The 7,125-nt window shown below is 32.1% G+C and overlaps 1 long non-coding RNA gene across 1 annotated transcript; it reads right to left on the bottom strand.

The window, feature by feature from the left end:
• Positions 1-2,810: 2,810 nt before the first annotated feature.
• LOC120138119 lies at positions 2,811-3,863 on the bottom strand. Its single transcript, XR_005517493.1, has 3 exons — positions 3,464-3,863; positions 3,086-3,213; positions 2,811-2,998 (listed from the first exon to the last, which is right to left on the bottom strand). It is a non-coding gene; the product is annotated as an uncharacterized LOC120138119 (long non-coding RNA).
• Between the last annotated feature and the right edge of the window lie 3,262 nt (positions 3,864-7,125).

The following is a 7,125-nucleotide window of genomic DNA, read 5'->3' as shown; positions in this document are numbered from 1 at the left end:
AAAAAATATTTTATTATATTATTTTCAGAATTTAATGAAAAATTTTATTAAAAAAAGAAAAAATAATTATTTGAAGAAAATAATAAGTATGAGAGTCACATGATTTTTTTTATTGTGATAGGACTTAATTTTTCAGAAGATAGGAAATGATATTTTTTTTGTTAATTAAATTTTATATTTTTCCAACAAACAAAACACTACTACTTCTTTAATATTTCGTGGCGTTTTTACACAAAAATCACCATAACAGAAATTAATTACTTATCAGACACTATTTCAATTTTTTTTATTAAATCAACATAAGGCGTGATCATCATCGGCGTCTTTCTGCAAAAGGTACTAGATCAATAATTTTTTTTGAAATAATGTCTGACAGGTAATTAAAACATGTCAAGGCTATTTTTGAGTAAAAAAACCGATCAAGAAGCTTCTTTTAATGTAAATAATATATGAACAATTTTTAGTAAAAAATTTAAAAATTATTATTAAAATCCAAAAAGTGTTGAAGAATCGGGAAAAGTAAACGAAAGAATACAAGCATTTTAACGAGGTTAGGCAATGTGCTTACATCATCGGTGTCTAGGCGGCGCTAAAAATTTTATTCAATGTCTCATAGGTTTATGTTACATCTCTATTTATAATAGAAAACTCTGGTACATAATTACAAAATTAACCCTGTACCATATCGCGGGGGCTGCGCCAACGCACCCCCAACCCACATAATCGTAACCCCCACTAAGAGACTTTCTTTGTAAGGATAGTTGATGTTCGCTTCGCTCACTCCGCTCCATCCCCTGTCCTCTTTACCGGTATATTTATGAGCCATTCCTTACAAAAAGTAAAGAAAAAAACCTTGGAAAATAGATAAGAAAAAATTGTCCCAATATTTTACTCAATGTATTCAAGTATAAATAATATTATTAACTATTAATTGGTATAATGGAACGAGGTGTTAAAATTTTAAATTAAAGTTTTTTAATAGTCTAGAGTGACAATCTTTTTTTAACTAACGATAATGGACATATCTTATAAGTATAGTTATTCGAACAATACTCTTTTTAACCACTGAAATTATTGAATGGGTTCTTAAATACAGTGCTGTTAATGAAGAAATATAGTTAAGATTTTATTGTCAATATACTAATAAATCAATGAGGGAGGAGAAAGAAGAATTCTTCTTAGAATATGACCTGAGTGATGCCGTCATCACCGACAAATGAACTGAATTCTTGGAACGACACACAGACCTCGTAGGAGTGCGTTTTGTTGTAGTTTGAATTATGTGGTAGACATGAAATGTGGTTTAAGAGGATGACTGAGAAAATTTATTGTCGAGTTCAAAGAAAAATTATAAGAGACAGAGAAATGGGAACAAAGAGTACGGAAGCGGCAGCGACGACGAGAAAGGTACCTAAATTTGTTTGTTATTGATGATGTTGTTTGGTTGTAAGAGTAAAGTATACAGATGGACTCCAACTATATAATATTGTTTTATTAAGTTTCTCGACTATTAAAAGTTATAAAATAGTCTATGACTATAGAATGTTATTTTGTTGAGTTCCTAGATTACTAAAAGTTAAAAAAAAATGGTCATCCGACTATTCATTATATTCTAAACTCGTCCTTTTCCGTTAAAAAATATATGGTATTTTGAGCTGAAAGTTAACATGTTGATTGTTATATGATGAAATCTAATCCTAGAATCTCAAGTTTCTCAACTATCAAAAGTTACAAAATGATCCTTTGACTATAGAGTGTTGCTTTGTTGAGTTACTAGACTACTAAAAGATACAAAATTGTCACCCGACTATCAATGGAGGATCCATAAATTTAAGAATGGGGGTCTAAAATTTTAATTATCATTTCTTAAAAATAATGGGTATGCAAAAATTTTATTGTTTTTCTTTTTTCCTTAACACTTTAAGCTAAATTTAACCACTTTTCCAAAATAATGGGATGCACTTGGCCCCTATGGGGGCTTAGTATATCCGCCACTGCCGACTATTCATTATGTTATAAACTCATCATTTTTTGTTAAAAAATAGTCGGTATTTTGATCTGAAAGTTAACATGTTGACTGTGATATGATAAACTTAATCGTAGAATCTCAAACGACTATTATATCCCAATCATCATGTTGATCTCCAGCTTAAACAACCGCCAATTTTTTAATGAAAGTACGAGTTTGGAACAAAATGAATAGTCAAGTGAGCATTTTGTAACTTTTAATAGTCAAGGGACTTAACAAAACAATATTCTATAGCTAGAGGGACATTTTGTAACTTTTAATAGTCAAAAGACTTCATAAAGCAAGACCCTATAGTCAAGGGACCATTTTTGTACTTTACCCTAGTTGTAATTGGTATTATTTTCAAGTTTAATATGTGTTTTCCAGTTTAAAACTTGTGGAAGAGGATTCTAAACATTTAAGGTTAAAAAATTTGGAAAGCTTAAAGGTGAAATATGAGGGTTTTTTTTACAGGTGAAATATGAGTTTGAAGGAGATTCGGAAATCTTGTTTGTAAATAAGAATTGGTTTAAATTAGTTATTATTTAATTAAGTTTAAATATAATATTTTAAATGTTATTTTAAAAAATATATAAAAAAAGTATAGATGATAAAATGACACAACTTTCCCACCAATTTAATAGGTTTTATTTTATTTTATAGAAAAACATAAATGAGACAAAATACAAGTTTTAGTTAGAGGGTAATGTATAATTAAGTACATACATGGTGGCTTCACCATTCCCTGAACAAATTTTAGTTTAGAAGATCAAAATGCTCCACAAAAACAATCGATGTTAATTCACTAAAGATGCAACAGAGGGGACTGGGTCTGCTGGCACCTCCTTTTTGCTACCTCATCTACCTGTATTTAGTTTACGGTTCGGCTTGCCAGAGCTTCTTCATGCAGTTGTGTATGCCCAATTGTCCATCGAGTGAGACCTCTTACCGCTAACCGACCGGTAATACTCTTCCACTCCGTAAACTTTCCTGAACAATGGGAGCAGTAATACATGTCAGACACACCCAAAAGCAAATTACTTAGGCTGAAAGAGGTGAATGTAAAGTCGGGCCTACGCTAGATCTGCCAAATTTTCCTACTTGATCACAGCTTTTCCTTCTGGGCGTTCAAGGCAGGAGTAATGCACTATCATCTCCTTTAGCGTGTGCTTCGTGCTTTTAACATCATTATCCCATGATATGCTCTGAAATAACAAGTCCAAGAAACTTGTAAACTTGGTAACTCGGGAAAGTCCGATCCAATACCAGGATACGAAACTTGAGCAGCACGCTAGAAACCACAGATACAATATAAATTGACAAAACCTTAAGTGATGACCATTACTCTCAATCTCAAAAAGCATATGTTTATTTTTCGATTTCATATCATGTTTCAAGAGGAACTACAAAGCAAAATTTTAAGCTGTCTTACAGTTGAAGCTAAGAGAGACCTACCTTCCTAACGTACTCTCTGTTCACATCTTCCCAATCTGCTTTACCTTCAGGAGAGAAAATTGAAGCATAAGAGCACCTCTAGCTAGCAGCCATAACCGATGAAGCACCTTAAAGAAAAATATTATGAAATTGCACATATACACAGTACAAAAGCAAATTAAGAAACATTATGCGTTCTGCAACTGCCTTAAAGTTCAAAGAGCTTGGAATACAGTAGGAAACCATGCATTTGAAGATCTTTGCATAAAAGGCTGAAATAATTTGGCAGTGGATCGGGCAAGGAGGATATTAGACTGAGCTTCAGCCACTTAGAAAACCAGAAAAATATATACAATTCTCGATCAAAACTGCTTATCGGCTTCGAAATGGTCCCTCGATTTCAGTAGATCCTCGAGTTTGGAAATTGATTCATGGGTATAAGGGACTTCAAAAAAAATAAAATTTTCCTTTGTCGTGCTTGTTCTGAAAAACTCATGACCAATGCACAGCGTGTCTATCGTCACCTCACTGAGGATGCAAGCTGTCCAATTTGTGGTAATGTGTTGGAAACGACTTCTCATGTTTTCCGGGAGTGTCCGAGAACAAAAATAATATGGGCAGTTTATGTTCGAGCTGATCGTTTAGACGAATTATTGTCTATGGATTGGAAAGCATGGTTCGTCATGAATTTATCGGATGCATCGAGGTTTGTCACTAACGTTGTTGATTGGGATCTATTTTTTGGGGCGATTCTTTGGCACCTTTGGGTGGATAAGAATGGTTGGGTTTTCAATGGTGTGCTGAATGATCAAAGTAATGTACTAGTTCGGAGTGCTCGTCTACATAGAATCTGCTGTGATGCATAGCAGGAAGTGGAACGAATGAAAATAGCGTGTAATCCGCCTGCAGTGATGAATACCAGGGGGGAGCGATGGACTAAACCACCTCAAGGTTGGTTTAAATTAAATTCTGATGGAAGCAGAAATCTGAATGATGGGACATTCGGGATGATAATGGTTTATGGATATTGGGTTACTACAAATTTCTTGGTATTTGTTCGCTGGTTGAAGCGAAACTTTGGGGAGTTTTTATGTGATTAATAGCGGCTTTGGAACGGAGCTTTCGTAGGATTGAGGCAGAAGAGGATATCCTTCATGGTGCGTTTGGATCGGGGAATGTGAGATTTTCTCGGGAATGGAATCTACATTCACCGTTTGATTGGCCGTGAATATTTTATTACCAATAGTAAATTTTTTGGGGTATATTACCGAGAATGTCATTACCTCCATTCTCTTAGTTATTGTAACATTACCGGTGTTTTGGACTAAAATGTCCTTAAATTTTTATTTTTTTCAAAAACTATTCTTCTTCTGTCATTGAATAATAAAAATTCTACGAAGGTTCAATTACAAATTTATCCTTAAACTATTTTAGATTACAAAAAAAATCTATAATTAAAATTTTATATTAAGTTCAGGGGTTAAAATAAAATTTTACCATTTCATTAAACATTTTTTATATTTTTAATTTTGTAAAAAAATATATATAAATTTTATGAATTTAAATTTTTTAAAGAAAATATATAAATATTTTCCGACTTGTAATATTATACAAATATATAATAAGGACAATTTGATCAAATGTACATTCTAATAATCTTTTATTCCTTTAACCAAACACGGTAATCTTACATTCCTGCTAAACCAATCAAACATAAAATACAACATTCCCAGTAATCATATTTCCTGGTAATCTTTTATTCCCACTGATAATCTTACATTCCGTGAACCAAACACACCCTCATGTGTTTCGGCTTCTCCAACCTGATAGGATCGGGCAAGGAAATATGCCCATTCTAACGCATATTCATATTATGGTACAACGAAACTGTGGTGTCCGATTCTGTCATATCTCACGTCATGGTAACGAGGTTGCAGATTGATGATGATCTTGGAGTTCACTATTTGGAGAGGCCTCTACAAGAAGTCATGTATTTACTGCGGATTGACGATGCTAGATCGTCTAGTTGATTTGTTTTTTGTTGATTGTATTTGATTTTTTAAGGATTCAGATGTACTTTTTTCCTCTAATTCGGATTAGAGAGATTTTTAACGAGGCATCCACAATCCTTTCTGTGTATGATCTTCCTTGATCATACCGTTTTCACCAAAAATATATTTTAATCAAATTTCTACAAAATTATAAAATTTTTTCTGAATGGAAAATAAACTAACAAAAATACGAGCATTGTCGGCAACTAAAATAAATTATGAATATTTATTACTTTTAATCACTATACACTAATAAATAAATAAAAACAATTTGAAATTTGCATGATCAGGACTATTCAGATAAAAAAAAGGTTAATATATATCTTCCTCCAAGTTTGGAACGAATTGGTCCATCCATCATTAATTTGTATTTTATTTCCCCCACAAGTTGCAGAAACCACCTTCCTCTGAAGCAAACTCTCTTATTTCATTTGTATAAACCTAACAGTGTCTAGGAATCAGCTTATTTTCGATCATATCTTTTATACCTAACAAAAAAAAAAGAATAATTATATGAATATAAATTGAAAAAAGTAAATTTAAAGTTATGAATATAATAAAAAAATACACGATTCGACCGAACATGATATCATAAATAAATCTACAAATGTTCCATCAGTCTCAACCAAAAAGGAATGGCAATGCGTGCTTCCAAGTCTCTCTCACATATCGCCTCCCCTGGTTTCAATTATCCCAATCCTATTTATTATGTCAATATATGCGCCTCCTGTATTTTTTTTATTTTTTTAATATTCTAAAATGATTATAAAATATTATTTATTAATAATTTTTAATTAGAGAAAATTACATATTTTCTCACCGAATTTTATTCTATCTCATATTTTACTCATCATACTTTTAATTTTTCTATTTTGCTCACTAAACTTTTACAGATTGAATCATTTTACTCACTTTGCCGTTAACTTTCGAATCTTCTTCTTTCACCACCGTCGGCCACCGTTGACCATCGTAAATGATGGTCACTTAGTCTTAAAATTCATGGATCAGCTCGTCTTGACCCCTTAAGTCTGAATTCGGTGTATCTCAAAATCTGTGAATCTCGACTAAAATGTTTCGGCTTCCTCACTTTCAATCTCCAATTCATGGACTTCAGAGCAAGTTCCGACAAAATAAAGGTCGGATTTAGACTCAATGTGTCAAGGCGAAGCGATTCATGGAATTTGAGACCGAATGGTCACCATGGCCAACAGTGGCATCTAGCCACATTCTGTTTTTTCATAATTGAGTGAGCAAAATAAGAGAGAGAATAAAGTTCAGTGAAGAATGGTGTAATTTTTCCTTTATATTTTTAATTATTTTATATTAAATAATAATAAAAAATGATACATCATCACAAGAGAGATAATGGCAGATTGAGCAAAATGATTCAATTTATAAAGTTCAGTGAGCAAAATAAAAAATTTAAAAGTACAGTGAGTAAAATAGGAAAGTAAATTTCAACTAGAAATGGTTGTAATTTATTATTTTAATTATCGACAATGTATACATACCTTACATACGTATTACTCAAATTTAAGACTTTTATAAAGAACAATACATTTTTTAATAAGTGGACCACTTGATAAGTTTTATTTTTGGATATTTTATTTTCATTCATCACCTAAAATATGT

This window comes from Hibiscus syriacus, unplaced genomic scaffold (assembly GCF_006381635.1).
Source record: "Hibiscus syriacus cultivar Baekdansim isolate YM2019G1 unplaced genomic scaffold, ASM638163v2 tig00110678_pilon, whole genome shotgun sequence".
Taxonomy (NCBI): Eukaryota; Viridiplantae; Streptophyta; class Magnoliopsida; order Malvales; family Malvaceae; genus Hibiscus; species Hibiscus syriacus.
This window is presented reverse-complemented; position numbering and strand designations above follow the sequence as displayed.